The following is a 17,546-nucleotide window of genomic DNA, read 5'->3' on the forward strand; positions in this document are numbered from 1 at the left end:
TTTCTTTTTAGCCATAACTATGGTAAATATAAGAATTTTTTATCTGAACTGTTCCTACATTTCTTGAAAAATCGACTTGTTCACAGTGCATTATTTTTCAATGTTTTTGGATTCTATTTGACAATATTTTATTTTACATTTTTGCATTGATACATCTAAGATTGGTCTACAGATTTGAAAGTGTGTGTGTGTGTGTGTGTGTGTGTGTGTGTGTGCATGCCAACTTTATCTTTTCTAAACCCAGCATTGAATTTAATGGGAAAGCACTAGAAATATTTTCCTAAAGTCAAGAAAAAGGCAAGAATACCAACACCTTTACTGCTGTATGAAATATTAGAGGTGTGAGAATTGGAAAAGAAATAAAACTATCTCTATTTGTACATGATATGACAGTATACCTGGAAAATCCTTGAGAATAAATAACGCAATTCATATAACCAATAAACAAATCAATAAATAGTATACTGTAAAATTATCAAGAAATCCATAGCCTTAGTATCTACAAACTATAATCAAGGAGAAGATACAATGAAAGAAAAATCCTATAGCATATTAGTGACAAAATTGGTAGAAACAAAATTAGCATAAAATAGACACAAGCTATAAGAGATGAACTTCAAAATATCTTTGAAAGACACAAAACTATCCTAGAAAAAAATAGAGATCTTATCTTTGTGGGCAGTGCCACGAGTCAATATATAAATTTAATCCAAGCCCAGGTATTTGTTTTGTTTTGTTTGAGGGCTAGACAAATGGATTATAAAGTTCACATAGAAGATAAACTTGAAAATTTTGTTAGAAAAATCTTGAAAAAGGGTGAGAGAGCAATGAGGGAAGCTAGTCATATCAGATATTAAGTGATACTATAAAGCCCCTTATAATTAAAACAGTGTGGTATTGGTGCTTAAACAAACATAATAATGAACATAAAAGAAGATATATAGACCCGTTCTAGTTAGCGTTAATGAAAGTGTCATCAGAAATTATTGAAAAAAGAAGAAAAATGAATTTATACCTCACACTATACACCAGAATGAACTACTAATCCCTCAGGGATCTACATGTAGAAAACAAAACCATAAAAGTATTACAAGAAAACATTAATTTATAATCTAGATGTGTGGAAAGCCTTTCTAGCTATACCAAAACAAATAAATAAACAAACAAAAAACAGACAAGAGAAAACATTGCTTAACTCAATTAAATATTAAATTTAAATTAATGATATGGGAATGAACACAATAAGCAAAATAAAACGATAAGAGAAGTGTTAGGGGACAGCTTCCCTGCCCTGTTGTCTGCTGGCCTCTGGAACCCTGGATGGAGAAAACACAACTTTGGCAGTGACAGATGACATACCACGACAATTGTTAAGCATTTTGAGGATCACACTTGGGGATAGAGGTTACTTCTTGGAATATGTGGAAAGAAAGATGCAACAGAGAGAACATGCCCTAGTGGACTTCTAAAGAACTAGAAATGTTTTATTCCTAAACTTGTATAATAGTTACCCAGGTGTTTGGTTTCTTGTGTTTGTATAAAGTGTACACATACATTTCCAATTGTCTTCTGTGGCTAGGTTATAGTTCACAATAATAAACACCATTAAGAAACTATCTTCACATTCTATATTTCTTGTTAATGAATTACACTTCCTCTTTTTATTGTTTACTGACTCAAATACATTCAACCCAGTATCAAATGTTTAATCAAAAACTCCTATTATTAAACTGTATATACATAATAAACCCAATTCTTAAAAATATTCTTGTCTAGAAATAACTGAAAGGAAATACTTCATAATATTTTTCACATCTCCTGTAACGAATATGTATCTCTTTTATAATTGTGAAAAATGATATGTATCTAAAAGTACTAGTAAAAGTAACTGTAGTAAGAACTGTAGAGAAAACTGGTTTTAAGAGATTGGAATTTGCTTTCAAAAAGACAACAAGGAATTTTCCCATCTCACATTGATTCTGTGCTCCCATAGTTGAAAGAGAGATATCACCCAGGAAGAGAACAAGAAAAATACATATTTTAAAGTAACTCACTATAAAGAGTTTTTCTCATACATATTGTTGAATTTCATCAACACCAGAGTTCTCTTAGATCGGCAGAGCAGAAAATGTACTGATAGGTGATTCGATAAAACTCGTATTTATTGGACCCCTGTTGAGTTCCAGACACATTCCCAGGCTTTGATATTATCTCATTATTCCTTTCAGCAATCCTGGTAAGTAGGTGGCATTTTCCTATTTTATGCATGAAGAAATCAAGGATTAAAGAGGTTAAGAATTGTGCCTTAGGTCGCACAGCTGCTAAACAGCAGAGCTAGAATTTGAATCTCAATCTGATGCCAAATGCCACGCTCCTTTCTTAAAGCTCCTTGTTATGCTACAACCAGAACGAACGGGAGCCTTTGGATTCTCAATCTTGTATTTTCTCTGCATTGTGCTGACTCCCTGCAGAGCTAAGATAATGCTCTTAGAAGCATCTTTAATGGTTGTTTTGACACCTTGTTTAACAGAATTTTCTTCAGACTAAACATTCTTGGCAAGGCAGTGGTTCACCCAAGTGCTTTGTTAATTTTAAAGTGCAATAAAAAATGGAAGCCCTTATTATGGGGAGGTGGTGCAGTGCAATGGAAGGAACACTTGGCCCAGAGTCCGAAGTTCCGCTTCAGAATCCTTACTTCTGCCAGCTCACTTGGAATGGCATAGGGTGAATTAACAGCTGAGCTTGTCTGACTGGCCTGCCCACTAGCCATCTTCATATGTCTCTCCCTTCTTCTCTCCCTTACAGGGTTATGAGTGTAATTGGTGTAATAAATAGCTTTGACTGCATAGGAAACAGATGTATTTTTTTCTTTCATCACGGCCTCCTGGTTTGCTCTTTTGAACTTTCTTTTTGTAGCCCTTGATAACACTTGGCATAGGTTCTATAAAGAACCGATAGCTTTTGGTATAAGAACAGTCTCATCTTGGAATTTTTAATACTGAAATAGGAAAAAGCTTTGATCCAGTCTCAAAATTTTCAGTTTTTATCCAGTTCAGGGCTTGTCTCTTTGATACCATTTGGCTGCTCAACTTCTCCCTCTCCTTTCTGCCCACCCCTCTGAAGGCAGGGATTAGAGAGGAGAACTCAAGAGAAAAGCCAATGTCTCTTCACTCACTGGGCACCATCTTTGGGACAGCATCCTTCTCCTATGGGCAGCTGTCTGGGTTCTTCGGAATGGTCACTCCCTTCACACGTCCCTCTTGTGAATACGTTTTACAGCTCATCTCCTCAGATGCCCTCTTCAGCTTCACATCGCTGAGAAACTCCCTGTACTCAATTCTTATGGTTGGAGTCCTCCTGAGGGGGGCATCGACAAGATGGCTCCAGGTGGGATCTTTGCTAGAGGTCCCTTGAGCTCATGGGAAACTCTCAGGTCGTGTCTCATAAGAAGGTGACGGTGGAGTCTACTCCTCTTCTTCGCTCTCATTTCACCCTTCATCTTATCTCCAATTACTTTTTTTCCTCTCTCTCTTTGTCTCGCATAGGACAGAGAAAGCCCAGCAAGTCCACTGTAGAAGCAGATGCTCATCAAAAAATGAGACACTAACATTACCTTCTTGCCAACCCCCATCTCTACAGGCAGTTCTCCTGCGGACGTCTCCCTGGCTTACTTAGAGAGGTGGACCCTCCTCCACCTGGGAGTACTTGTGCCCTAGTTTCCTGACTCCGTTCCCCCAAATTCTCAGTATGTGTCTCTGACAGAGACTTGGAGGGGATGGGCGTAATGGACGCAGGACCAGATTTGCTGCTTTAATGAATACTGCAAGGACATATTTCAGATTTTTAGTGGTTCTCTTTAGAATGAGAAGGTACTTGGCATGTACTATTCTCAATTTAGAGATTTTTGCCTCAGCTCTCAGGCAATGAAAGAGCCTCATTTACAATTGTGTGACAATTAGAATCAATAGATTTTATGAAATACAGTAAAAATACCAGAAAGCCTTTCTATTTCTGGTCACCCAAATGTGATTTTTTTTCAATAAACATTTATATATTCAGTATTGCAATATGCATTGAAAATACAATGATGTATATAGTTGTATGCCCACTCTCAAGAATCCTCTATGAACTATTTCAGGAAACGAATAAAAACATTAAGTTGATTGGGATGACTCTAGAAATCTACCTAGTTTATATAATAGTAGAGAGGAAGTAAATGTTTAGTGGTATTATCAAGGGAAACTATTTTGAGAAATAGTAGTGCTATGAATATTATTACTACTTCAAACAATAATGGTAATGGAAATAATAATACTAACATATAGTTATTGAATAATGATCATGTACCAAGAGTGTATGCTTTACATGTAGTATCTTACATAGTCATCACAATAATCCTGTGAGGTAGAGACTATTATTGTCCTCACTTGACAGATTAGAAAAATAAGGCTTAGTAAAGGGTGAATGTTTTCTCAACATGACAGATCTGTTTTCCTACTATCCTTGCACTTTTAACCAGTAGGCAATACTGCCTCCTTGGAACCATGGTTTGCAGGCATATTGTGAGGTAGAATAAATGCTTTCTGATAGCCGTAGCATTAAAATAAGTAGTACTTAAGAGGCTTAATAAAAGATGTTACTTTTCTGGATAGAAGAAGAATGGCTAGAACTGGGTACCATCCACCCCTACCGAATCAGCTGAAAGATGAGATTTAGAAGCTAGTCTTCATTTGAGTCTTCTTCTCTACAGGAAAGAAACATTTGGGTTCCAGACATTTGCCTTCCATTGTCTGCTTCCTGTTCATTCAAACCTGCTGACAGAGTGGCATATTTGGAAGCTGAGTTTCTGCTCTTCCTGAACTTTACAAAATGTAAGGTTGCCAGTTACTATAAGTTGAAAATAGCACCCGTATTTAGCCAAGAGTTTTCAGAGTTGGAAAGAGAATCTCGGAGTTTTTTGTTTTTTTTTTTAAGAGCAAATGAAAAAAGCTAGGATTTTTAATAACGCCTAATAGTAAATAGAACAAAAGAAATAAGACGAGTATTTTAAAGCACACACACATGCAATGTTAAATTATATGAATAGTCTCTGTTTTCTTAGCTCACTGAAAATGATTTCCCAGAACCTTTGAGAAAGATCATAGGTACTAAATCTGATTTCCTTGAAATCCTTTTCACTTGAAATTTTATGAAGGTGCTTTATGCAGTACTGAATAAGTTGAGTCTTCTAAAAGAGTAGGTTCTGTAGCAGAAGGAATGTTGTCAGAGTTGCAAATGGTGGATGTTCAAGTATTATCACTGCCAAAAATTTAATGTAACGATTTAAACTAGCACAGACCCAAAGGCCAAACATCAAATGAAATTGGGCTGTGAATCCTGTCTTCTGGAAGAACTGCTTCCATAGATTCATAGAATGCTAAAGCTGCAAAGTAACTTAGAATTCCACTACTTTAATCTTTCGCTTTACAGGTGAGGAAACTGAGTTACAGAGAAGCTAGTATAATTGCACAAAGACAGTTTGTTTGTGACAGAAGCATGAAAAGAACCAGGATCTCATAACTCCTAGTACATCATCAACTCAGAAGTCAGCTCTTTAGCCATTTCAATAGGTGTTGATGTGGATGAAAATAATGTCATACTACAGTGATGACATAAACATATTTTGTTCTAGTAACTGTACAGCAATGTAAAGAGTTTTTAAAAATTCTTTGCAAGACTATATTGTGAAGGTGAAATAATACGTCTTTCTTTTAAAAATGTTTGTTCCTGTATTTGGCTTACTTGCTAATAAATATTAGCCTAGTGAGCATGGTCAGTGTTTAGCTGATTTTTACATTTTAACCACACCCAGTGAGGAAAAGCCTGTTGATCTTGAAATGACATAATGACGTTTGAAATGAGAATATCATTCAAGAGTTACAATCTGGCATGAAACTACAGAAGCTTTATCATACAAGAGCTTATGCTTCCTACAGAATAACAAGTGTACAGTTTATGGCTGGTGCGCCAACTCCATGATGACGTCAACACACTCCTTCCATCTTTGGTATCCATCATTCAAAACGTGTGGCATGTGATTGTGACCTCACTTCCAGTCTCTTCTTTGCATTCCCAGCAGGTGGAAGAAGAGAACAATAAAGAACAATAGACAGAGTTGAGGTATTATTGCGGAAAAGCTAAGGTTACCCTACAATCTCCTTATTTCTCCTTTTAACTCATTGCCCAGACTATGTCTCATGAACAGCCCTGTGAACAAGGGAATCTGGGAAGTATAGGTTTTTGGCGGAGCATCTTACTGCCTTTCCCCCCCAGTATTATGATTTAGTTATTAAAAAGAAGGAGAAGACTGGGCGCAGTGGCTCGCGCCTGTAATCCCAGCACTTTGGGAGGCCGAGGTGGGCGGATCACGAGGTCAGGAGATTGAGACCATCCTGGCTAACACGGTGAAACCCCGTCTCTACTAAAAAATACAAAAAAATTAGCTTGGCGTGGTGGCGGGCGCCTGTAGTCCCAGCTACTCGGGAGGCTGAGGCAGGAGAATGGCGTGAACCCGGGAGGCGGAGCTTGCAGTGAGCCGAGATCTGGCCGCTGAACTCCAGCTTGGGCAACAGAGCGAGACTCGGTCTCAAAAAAAAAAAAAAAAAAAAAAAAAAAAGAAGGAGAAAATGGATATGTGGCAGGCAACTGGCCGTAATTACCACACAGAGAAGCAAATTTGGAAAAGATACTAATCCAAGGTTGAAGAGACCTGTATAATATTAGTCCCGGACTCCCAGATTTCAGTTAACTGGCTTTGCATTATTGGACTCATCGCTGAACCCCTCTAAATACTTTTTCTCTCATTTTAAAGTGTGATAATCAGATTAGGAACAATTACAAAGTAACTTTAAGAGCTAAAAATGCAGATTTCTGTTACATCGAGCTGTGCAGTCCAATATAATACCCACTAGACAGACGCATGTGGTTATTAAAAGGTGGCAAGACTGAGTGGAAATTTTCTGTAAACTTAAAACACTTGATACTGAAGACTTAGTTGACAAAAATAATATAAACTATCTCATTACTAATTTTTTTAATCAATTACATGTTGAAATAGTATTTTTGATATATTGGGTGAGATAAAATATATTACTAAAATTAATTTCACTTGTTTTTAATTTTTTTAAATTGTGACTCCTAGAGAATTAAAATTACATATGTAAGCCAGGTGTGCTGGCTTGTGCCTGCTACTTGCCAGGCTGAGGCAGGAGGATTACTTAAGGGCAAGAGTTCAAAACCAACTTGGGCAACACAGCAAGACCCCATCTCTAACTTTTTTTTTTTTTTTTTGAGGTGGAGTCTTGCTCTGTCGCCCAGGCTAGAGCGCAGTGGAGCGATCTTGGCTCACTGCAAGCTCCACCTCCTGGGTTCACACCATTCTGCCTCAGTCTCCTGAGTAGCTGGGACTACAGGCGCCTGCCACCACGCCCAGCTACTTTTTTGTATTTTTTAGTAGAGACAGGGTTTCACCATGTTAGCCAGGATGGTCTCACTCTCCTGACCTCATGATCCACCCGCGTTGGCCTCCCAAAGAGCTGGGATTACAGGTGTGAGCCACCGTGCCCAGCCTTTTTTTTTTTTTTTTTTTTTTTTTTTTTTTAATTAGCCAGATGTAGTGGTGTGGACCTGTAGTTCCAGATATTTGGGAAGGTGAGGTAAGAGGATTGCTTGACCTTGGGAGTTTGAGGCTGCTGTGAGCTATGATCACAACACTGCACGTTAGCCTGGGTGACATAGCAAGACCCTGTCTCTAAAAAAGAAAATAAAAAAATAAACAAGATGTGTGGCCTATGTTGTATTTCTGTTTGACAATATTGACACACAGAAGAGTGCATCTGGCTTTTTGAAACACTTCTTCGATTTATATCATTCTACATATTCTTGCAAATGATCTTGGTAGTACTGAGTAATTAAGGCCGAGGTAAAACTACTTTTAAGAACTTCTGGAGAAAATGGTATCGTGCATTCTGGCTTGCAAATCATTTTTTAAGAAATTCACTGGAATAACCAATAAAAATGGTTGTAAAAGAAAAAGTGACAATCAACCATGGAAAAACATAACCATGTAATAGAAAGAAAGAATTTCAGCTGGTTATAATGAGAGCACATCCAGACTGAAGGTAAAGATCAAGTCAGAACCGCCATTTTCAAGGATGCTTGGCAGTATTACAGGACAGAAGGAAAGAATAGCCTGGCAAACAATACCAAAGTCTAAGATTTCAAGAATAAGGTAAAGAGGGAACAAGGAGAAATATTAATAATAACTTTTATATAGGGAAACAGTGGGAGAATCAGCCTCTGGATATTCACACTGTCTGTGAATCTCGGTGCCTGTGGGAGATACCTCTCAATGGCCCATCTGCATCTTCATTCCTTTAGGCTTTTCCTTAACCAGGGAATGTCACTGTGCCCTTGCACCACAGGCCTCAAAGACCAGGGAGGAAAACCCCCAGGCGCTGGCCTCATTGAATGACAAAAGTTGGTGTTTAAATGTTTAATCCGGCTTCTTTGTCACTTGACTGATTGAGGGTGCATTTTAAACTGGATTCCGGACTTCTCCTGGAGGAATTTGGTTCTCTGTCACTCATGGTGAAACTTTCTTGATAAGACATCTGTGCTGAGTCTCTTCCTTTCTCTTCCCACTTTCCCACCTCCCCACTAATCTACAGAAAGGAGAATAGCTGGTGCCTAGGGATGGGAGAAGGGGCAGGATAGGGAGTGATTGCTAAAGGGTACGAGGTTCCTTTTTGGGATTTTTGTTTTCTGGATTTTGTTTTTGTTTCTTGGAGGGGGAGTTTTTTAGAGACAGGATCTTACTCTGTTGCCAAGGCTGGAGTACAGTGGCACTATCATGGCTCATTGCAGCCTCAATCTCCTGGGCTCGAGTGATCCTTCCACCTCATCCTCCCAAGTGGCTGGGAGCACAGATGCATGCCACTAAGCCCGGCTAATTTTTTTTTTTTAATTTTTTGTAGAGATGGAGTCTTGCTATGTTGCCCAGACTGATCTTAAACTCCTGGCCTCCAGGCATCCTCCAGCCTTGTCCTCCCAAAGTGCTGTTATAGGTGTGAGCCACCGTGCCTGGCCCCTTTGTGGGATGATAAAAATATTTTAGTTAAATAGTGGTGACAGTTGCATAATTCTGTAAATATGTTAAAAGTAACTGAACTCTACAGTCTGTGGATTATATCTCAATTAAGCTGTGGGGGGAGAATGCTGACCTGGTGGTTGTGCATGACTGGGAAAGAATCGTGGTTGCAAAAGTATTGGAAATATGAACAATTATGAATATTATAGTCACATAAAAGGAAATAAATGTTATTAACTTTGACAAAGAGAAAATACTGAATGATGAAGTAAGAAAGAAGGGAGAGAAAAATAAGATGTAGGATGTATGTGCTAAGTTCCCAGTTTTTCATTTGCAGAACTAATCTTTAACCTGTCTAAAAACAAAAAATTTAAAAATTCATATGATTCCATCCTCACTGTTTTTGATAATTATTTTTCTTAATCTTATAGAGATGTTTTTGGGAACTCATATTTATAGTGATAAAAATATTTTTGAGAATTTAACCCACTTTGATTTTTTTTTTAATTTAATTTTTTTTTTTTTTTTTTTTGGAGATGAAGTCTCACCCTATCACCTAGGCTGAAGTGCAGTGGCACGATCTCGGTTCACTGCAACTTCCACCTCCTAGGTTCAAGCCATTTCCCTGCCTCAGCCTCCTGACTAGCTGGAATTACAAGCGTGCACCACCAGGCCTGGCTAATTTTGGTATTCTTAGCAGAGACGGGATGTTGCCATGTTGGCCAGCTTGGTCTCAAACTCCTGACCTCAAGTGATTCGCCTGCCTCAGCCTCCGGAAGTGCTGGGATTACAGGCGTCAGCCACTGCACCCAGCCGTAACACACTTTTAACTGGGTTTTTTTCTTCCATTATATTTTAGGAAAATTAAATTTAATAGAAATTATTTTTTAAAATACTACATATAGAATAACCTTATATTTGCAAAACTCTTGTCTCTCCTCTTGTTCATCTTTCTCTAGAATCATATGGCAAGTAATTACTGAATTATTATTTTGTGACATATTCACTACTATGTGAACTTATTTTTTGCAAAACTCTGTCTCTCCTCCTGTTCTCTTTCTCTAAAATTGTATGGGGACATATTGAGGATGATAGTCACTTAACATTAAACATGGTAATTACCAAGAGGTTGGATTATTGGTAAATTTCTTACTCTATGCTTTGTCATTTTCTGCACTGATTAAATTTATCATGAGTTCACAATTGTCAAAAACTAATCAAGTTGAATTTAATATGTATATGTAAATAAAAATATATAATACACTGGCTGGGCATGGTGGCTCACGCCTGTAATCCCAGCACTTTGGGAGTCCGAGGCGGGCGGATCACGAGGTCAGGAGATCGAGACCATCCTGGCCAACGTGGTGAAACCCAATCTCTACTAAAAATACAAAAATTAGCTGGATGTGATGGCACGTGCCTGTAATCCCAGCTACTCGGGAGGCTGAGGCAGGGGAATTGCTTGAACCCAGAAGGTGGAGGTTGTGGTAAGCCAAGATTGCGCCGCTGCACTCCAGCCTGGTGACAGAGCGAGACTCCATCTCAAAAAAAAAAAAGAAAAAAAAGTAATAGGCTGTGGAATGTGACTTTCATTATTTTCTTGGAATTGTGGATAAACAGTTAAAGATAGAAACGCTGGAGGACAAGCAATAGCTCAATTGTGTTCCCAAAAGCAGCATGGTTGGGGTATGGGTGCACCTCCAGAGGACAGGAGCCAGGGGTAGGACAAGAGCTCAGCTGTAAGGCACATTCCTGATGCAAAGAAGAGTGTCCACCAGAAGTTCCTGAGCGTCGGGGGCTAAGATGATCTCTATAGAACCACAAACACACTCAGGGTCAAAAGAATGATCTTTTAGTGATTTTCAGCAACGGGAGCTGTCAAAAGAAAAGAGAACCATAAACACAAAGACTTCTCTTTTCCTTCCCCCTCTCTCCCACCTCCTTTCCTGTCCCCTTTCCTCCCTGTTCCTCCCTCCTCATCCACTGGATCTCACTCACTATTCTTCTCTTCCCACAGTCACCTCCAAACAGCTCTCCCCCTCTCTCTCTGGACCTCCTGGGACAATGTCTTCCATGAACGTACGCTTTTATCAAGACTTGAAAAGGGTCTGTCCTCAAACATCTGATTTAGACTGTTCAGCTGCCCTCGAATCAAAGGTCTTGACTTGGATAAAGGAAAAAATGCATAGAACACTCAATCTTCCTTATTTATTTTTCATAGTAGTAAATATGTCACAAAATAATAATTCAGTAATTCCTTGCCACAGAAATTAAAATTTTCTCTTCCCTTTGGGAGTCAAATAATTTTCGTTCAGAGTTAATTTAATTTAGAATAGAGGTAACCCAACAGATTCAGTGGTTTCTACTTTTTAAAGTTTTGTTGAAATTGTAATTCTCTCTTTCTCTCCCTCTGTGAAGGAGGTATGTGTTTGTGCAATGCAGATACGTGGTAGTTTTATTTTGTGTTAGTTTCCCTGTAGAAAGTAAAACCTAGGAGTGTTTAAGAGGTGATAATATTATTCAGACAACAATAGGAAACTATCCCTTCTGAACTCAGAGCAAACTCATCTTGTCTTCATCTAGGGCCATGCTCTCCTTTGCGACTTGCCTGAGTTTCCCTCTGAATTCTCCTTTTCTGAAAGGAAAAAATAAAATCTACACTAGGTCAATACACAGTGAGTATGAACAACACACCCACACCAAGGTCTTTATTTGAATGACCACCTGTTTTACTTGTCACTCAGAGCAAAAGAAACGCGGTGATAATGGGTACATGGTATAGAACAAATAACTAGTAAAAAGTACTGGGTATGGGCCAGGCGCAGGGGCTCATGCCTGTAATCCCAACACTTTGGGAGGCCGAGGCAGGCGGATCAAGAGGTCAGGAGGTCGAGACCATCCTGGCTAACACGGTGAAACCCTGTCTCTACTAAAAAAAAAAAAAAAATAGCCGGGCGTGGTGGTGGGTGCCTGTAGTCCCAGCTACTCGGGAGATGGAGGCAGGAGAATGGTGTGAACCTGGGAGATGGAGCTTGCAGTGAGCCGAGATCGTGCCACTGCACTCCAGACTGGGCGACACAGCGCAACTCCATTTCAAAAAATAATAATAATAAAAAATAAAAAAATAAAAAGTACAGGGTATGGTGAAGCAAGCACGTCACAGAATGGTACCCTGCTATCAATTGTAGATATACAGGTGTACCCTGCTATCAACTGTTATCCAACTGACAGGCTGTGGAGAAGACTAGAACACAATATGCAAAATGGAGACAGCAATTGTGATGAGGAGTTAAAATTATAGTAGATAACTACCCCTAGTTCTCGATTTTTCTGTAATGTTATTACAAAAAAGAAAGAAGGCAGAGAAGAAAGATTAAGATCTTTAGAGCTTTGTCCCATGTTGTAACACTGGCCTTCCACATCCATAGCTGGTTTAGCTTCTCTGAGCTTTGTTTTATATTCTGTAAATCTGGAAAAGTAGCAAAAATATTGCATAGTTCTTATTAAGATGAGAAATCAAAATGAAATATTATGTATGCCTAGAAGATATTGTCTAAGAAATAAAAATATATCTGTGTTGGTATTATAATTAGTTTAGACTACTTTAAATAAATTTTGTTTATTAAAAAATACACAAAATGTTTGATGCAAGTGTCTCACATGAATTCTGCAGAAGAAAAAGTTTCTACCAGAACTCCATTAGAAAACAAGAGAAAGCTTGTCATACTAGTTAAGAATTCAGACAAAATCTAAAAAGGCTCCTTTCTCTATCGAATCTGCAAAAGTATACCTAGCACAGCTACATAACAAGCATGTACTTGATGGCATATGGCATGCTAAGACAGATAAAGCACAGCCCCTGGCTTCCAATAGTTCCCTGTCTAGTGAGGCATGCACATTTGTTCACAAATAACCACAGGACAAAGAGGAAAATGACTACAAAGGAGAACTAAGATTTATTGACTTCTTACCTTGTGTCACACATTCTGTTAAGCAATTTACATAGAAGTATATATGATTATCTCTAATTTACCAAGGCCCAAGAAAGGCTAAGTAAATTCTCTAAAGCCGCTTAGGTAGAGAACAGCGGTGCTAGAGCTAACACCGAAGAAACTGAGGTCAAAAAGGACTTCTTTGATACAAGGGTAGAGGACAGAGAGATTAAATCTGTCTCGGGGAAGATAGGGTAGGAAAGAGAAAACTGGGGAGAGAAGACTTTTAGCTGGGTTATTGAAGAATGAGTGGGATTTTGATAATAATGACTTCCATTGCAAGTGGAAGGAACAGCGAGAAGAGATGCAGGGAGGCGTGAGGTTGCAGAGTACAGCTAATATCTACCACCAGAATCTGGGGTGGCTTATTTCCAGCATTCATGCAGGAGGGTATGGGGGTGAAACTGACCCCATAAATTATAAGCAGTGTCATGTGAAGCAAATCATACATTTTATTACTGAAGGAACAATCAGAATTAATAGACTACTCTTGGAAACAGTCTACATCTTTCACAACTAAAATAAAATTTAGAAATTCAATCTGTAGAATGACAAGATGAGAAGAAATAAAGGAAATATCTTCTTCACTGAGAAAAAAGGGAAATTTTATATATATATACACACACATATATATATATATATTTAAAAAATCTTAAGTACAAGAGCATTTACTCTGAATTTTTCAAAATAGAAACCCATATCCCCAAAAGATATATTTATTTCTTGGTGTGTGTAGGAGGTTAAATAGTGTCTCTCCAAAATTCTTGCTCACTCAGAACTTAAGAATGTGACCTTATTTGGAAATAGGGGCTTCGCAAATGCAGATAACATAAAATCATAATGTATTAGGGTAAACCCTAAATCCAGTGATTGGTGCCTTTATAAAAAGGCCATATGGGTTGGGTGTGGTGGCTCACACTTGTAATCCCAGCACTTTGGGAGGCTGAGGTGGGTGGATCATGAGGTCAGGAGTTCGAGACCAGCCTGGCCAAAATGGTGAAACCTTGTCTCTATTAAAACTACAAAAAATTAGCTGGGCATGGTGGCGGGCGCCTGTAATCCCAGCTACTTGGGAGGCTGAGGCAGGAGAATCGTTTAAATCCAAGAGGCAGAGGTTGCAGTGAGCCAAAATAGCGCCACTGCATTCCACCCTGGGCGACAGGGTGAGACTACATATGGAAAAAAAAAAAAAAAAAAAAAAAAAAAAAAAAAAAAAGGCCATATGAAGACACAGAGGTAGACACTGAGGGAAGATGGTCATGTGAAAATGAAATCAGAAATCAGAGCAAAGAATCTGCAAATCAGAGAGCACAAAGGATTTCTGGCAACCACCAGAAGCTAGGAAGAGGCAAAGGACAATTCCTCTATAGAATCTACAGAGGGAAGAGGACCCTGCTGAGACCTTGATTTCAGACTTCTACTTTTCCAAATTGTGAGAGAACACATTTCTGTTGTTTTAAACCACCCAGTTTGTGGTACTTTTTTACAATGGGCAGTTGAAAATCTCAAGTAATCCATAACAAAACAAATTTGGTCATAATATGGCAGACTTAGCCCATTTTAGTAGAGGTTAGAAACCTTAGAGGTCATGGTCTTTATGAAGACAGGTGCTACAAAGCTCCTAACAGCTCTCTGTTGGAAACAGCACAAAAATATGGATTCAGTAAATAAAGTTTACTCCTTTTTTTTGTATGCTAGACCTTCTTCATTTGTTCTGTAATAGTAGACTCTAAGACCAGCTAAAAGTAAGAGAAAAAATAGAGTTACCTACCTCTCTCTTTCTTTACCTCCCTTTCCCACATCTGTCCATCCTCCCATCCATCTATCTATCCACCCATTCATTCATCTCTCATCCAGTCATTCATCTACATAACATAGAATTAAATCAGAATATGACAGTGACACTGAATCTACAGGCACCCGTGAAATACTAATCAATAGAGTTGTGGCTGGAGAAAAGAAAATCACTTTAAAGAAAGACTTCAACTAACCTGAAATTAGACATATTTGTCTCACATAGGTTCTCATGCTGAGAAAGTTTATTTGTTAACATAGCTGAAGAAATTATAGGCATATCCACGTGAAAAAGGGCCCTAAGGGAAAAAAACAAAAACAAAAAACAAAAAACAATAACCCATGCATTCTGTAAGGAGAACTATGCCAAACAGAAGAGCTTCAAAGTCCTGTGAAACTCTGAAACTCTTGGGCTAGAATTCTATGTCTCACCAACTTTCTTTCACTTCATCTGCCAGTCCCTCTTCTCTCCCAGCTAGGAATTCACAGTCAGGCAGTGTCAGTATATGCGGTGTGTTGCAGTGAAAATGCAAACACATTTTCTATAATGAACATATGGGAGACTCCAGTTGAAAAGAGTTCCGATTCTATCCCAAGCATGTTATTGGCTATGACTGCAGAGAAGCAGGCAGCAGACGGAACCAGGAAGCATGAAGACAAGAAAGGAAGGATGTGTGCTTGACTGCTGTTTCAAGATCCTGAGTCCTGCCATGCCACGCTGCAGCCTCTTTCCAAAATCAAACTGCCTTGCTGGGTGTCTTTCTGGGTATTTAATACGTATCTTTCATTCTACAGCCCTTGGCCTTACATAAGGGGAAAAAACTCTAACATAAATTGTATGTGCCTTGAAATTTGTATATAGGTATCAGTATTTTTAATTTTTTTAAATATGAAAAAATTAAGTATTCAAAAATTGAAGCAAATATACAAGTAACTTTACATATTTATATTTAGGTGTAACAATCATAACAATTGTTAATATTTTTATATTTTTCCTTCATATGTGCATTCTTTATATGCATAAATATAAGCATGTGCATGTATATACATGTGTACACATGTATATATATGTATAAAACCATATTAATATAGTACACTTTATCATTAAAGGCAAGGACATTCTGCTACATAATCTCTATATAGCCATAGGTATTTTTGAAAAGCTTTATTATGCCTTGTTATCAGTTTCACCAGGGTGATACAGATTCAAAATGACAATAAATTAAAATTATTTCTCTCCCCTAAATCAAATTACTTGTTTAAATGTCAACTCAAGAATATTTCCTTCAAGATCCATCGTTTCCTTTTGATGTGGAAGAAGACCTCTATCTATACACATGTGTCAATGGTGAGCACAACCATGGGAAATGCCGTGAGTCAAATAAATAGCGTTACTGTTGACTGCACAGAGGTAACTAAAGGTCATAGAAGCAGCTGTCAGGTTGGTATGTCAGAAAACTGCAACCATCTACTTAGTCAAGGATATTATATCCAAATAAAATTGCACCTGCTGATACATAATAATTTCTCTTCCAGCAATGAGGTATCCTGCAGTGAAACAGAATGCTTTGAAATAGATGTACAAGACCTTATAATCATCACTTTCTCTTAGGTTTATAGAGGATTTCTTCATTTGTGGTGAATGAGATGTGTTTTTCTTGCATTACATGATGAAGGGACATGAGGACATGGGAAGGAGTGAGTGGGATTAGAGTTAGCGCAGGACAAAGTGTAAGATAGTACCACGGTTTGGGGTGCACTTCTCCATATTGCAAAGGATGTGATAACTAGTTGGTTGCTCCTCTAAAGTTCAATGGTCTTCTTCAAGCTTACTTTCTCACTGAATGTTTCAGAGGACTTTACTGAGTGTCTGCCTGTCCTATCCTGTTTACTATTTCTTTGTAGGAATTTTGCTCACATACTTATTTCAATATGTTCTATAATAAGTGAAGTGTCATTTCCAAGAGAGACAATGAAAAATCTCCTCCAGGAATAATTTTATTTCCTTTAGATGTGGTATTTCAAAACTTGTTCCTTGTGACACAGGAAATCAGTTAAGCACTGGTCCTGTGCAGTAAGCTGAATTCCAAAGGCTTTCTCTTTCAATGACCTTTACAATCTCCCTGCTAGGCCTATTTTAGCTCCATGTGCAAATCTAAGTGGTTGAGACATCAGGAAAGAATGGTTTCCTCAGGCCTGTGAACAGAAAAACTTAAGTACTACCATATAAAACTGAATAGTCTAAATCTTCTCTAACTTCCCCTGTCTTGTCTTTCTCCATTTCTATTTAGTCTCTGGATTCTTAAACCATATTTCAGATATTTTCCTCACAATTCTATGGAAAAGGGAGTCTATTTTATGAATAGAAATTTCTTGGAAAGGCCATCTTCTATTTATATGATAGCTATCTCTGCATACATAATGATTTTACCTTAAATCATAAAATTTACTTTAAAAACTTTTCTGTCTACAAAATGATCTGAATTAGCATCATTACAGGGCTTATCATGGAACATCTTATCTACTTATGCAATTTCAAAGTCTAGAAAGCTAGAGTGAATACAGTAGACCTTCAACATTCACCATTTTAGCATTCACAATGTAGATTATTGGTGTAGAAGGTGCAAGACATA

Source organism: Macaca thibetana, chromosome 15 (genome assembly GCF_024542745.1).
Source record: "Macaca thibetana thibetana isolate TM-01 chromosome 15, ASM2454274v1, whole genome shotgun sequence".
Lineage (NCBI taxonomy): Eukaryota > Metazoa > Chordata > Mammalia > Primates > Cercopithecidae > Macaca > Macaca thibetana.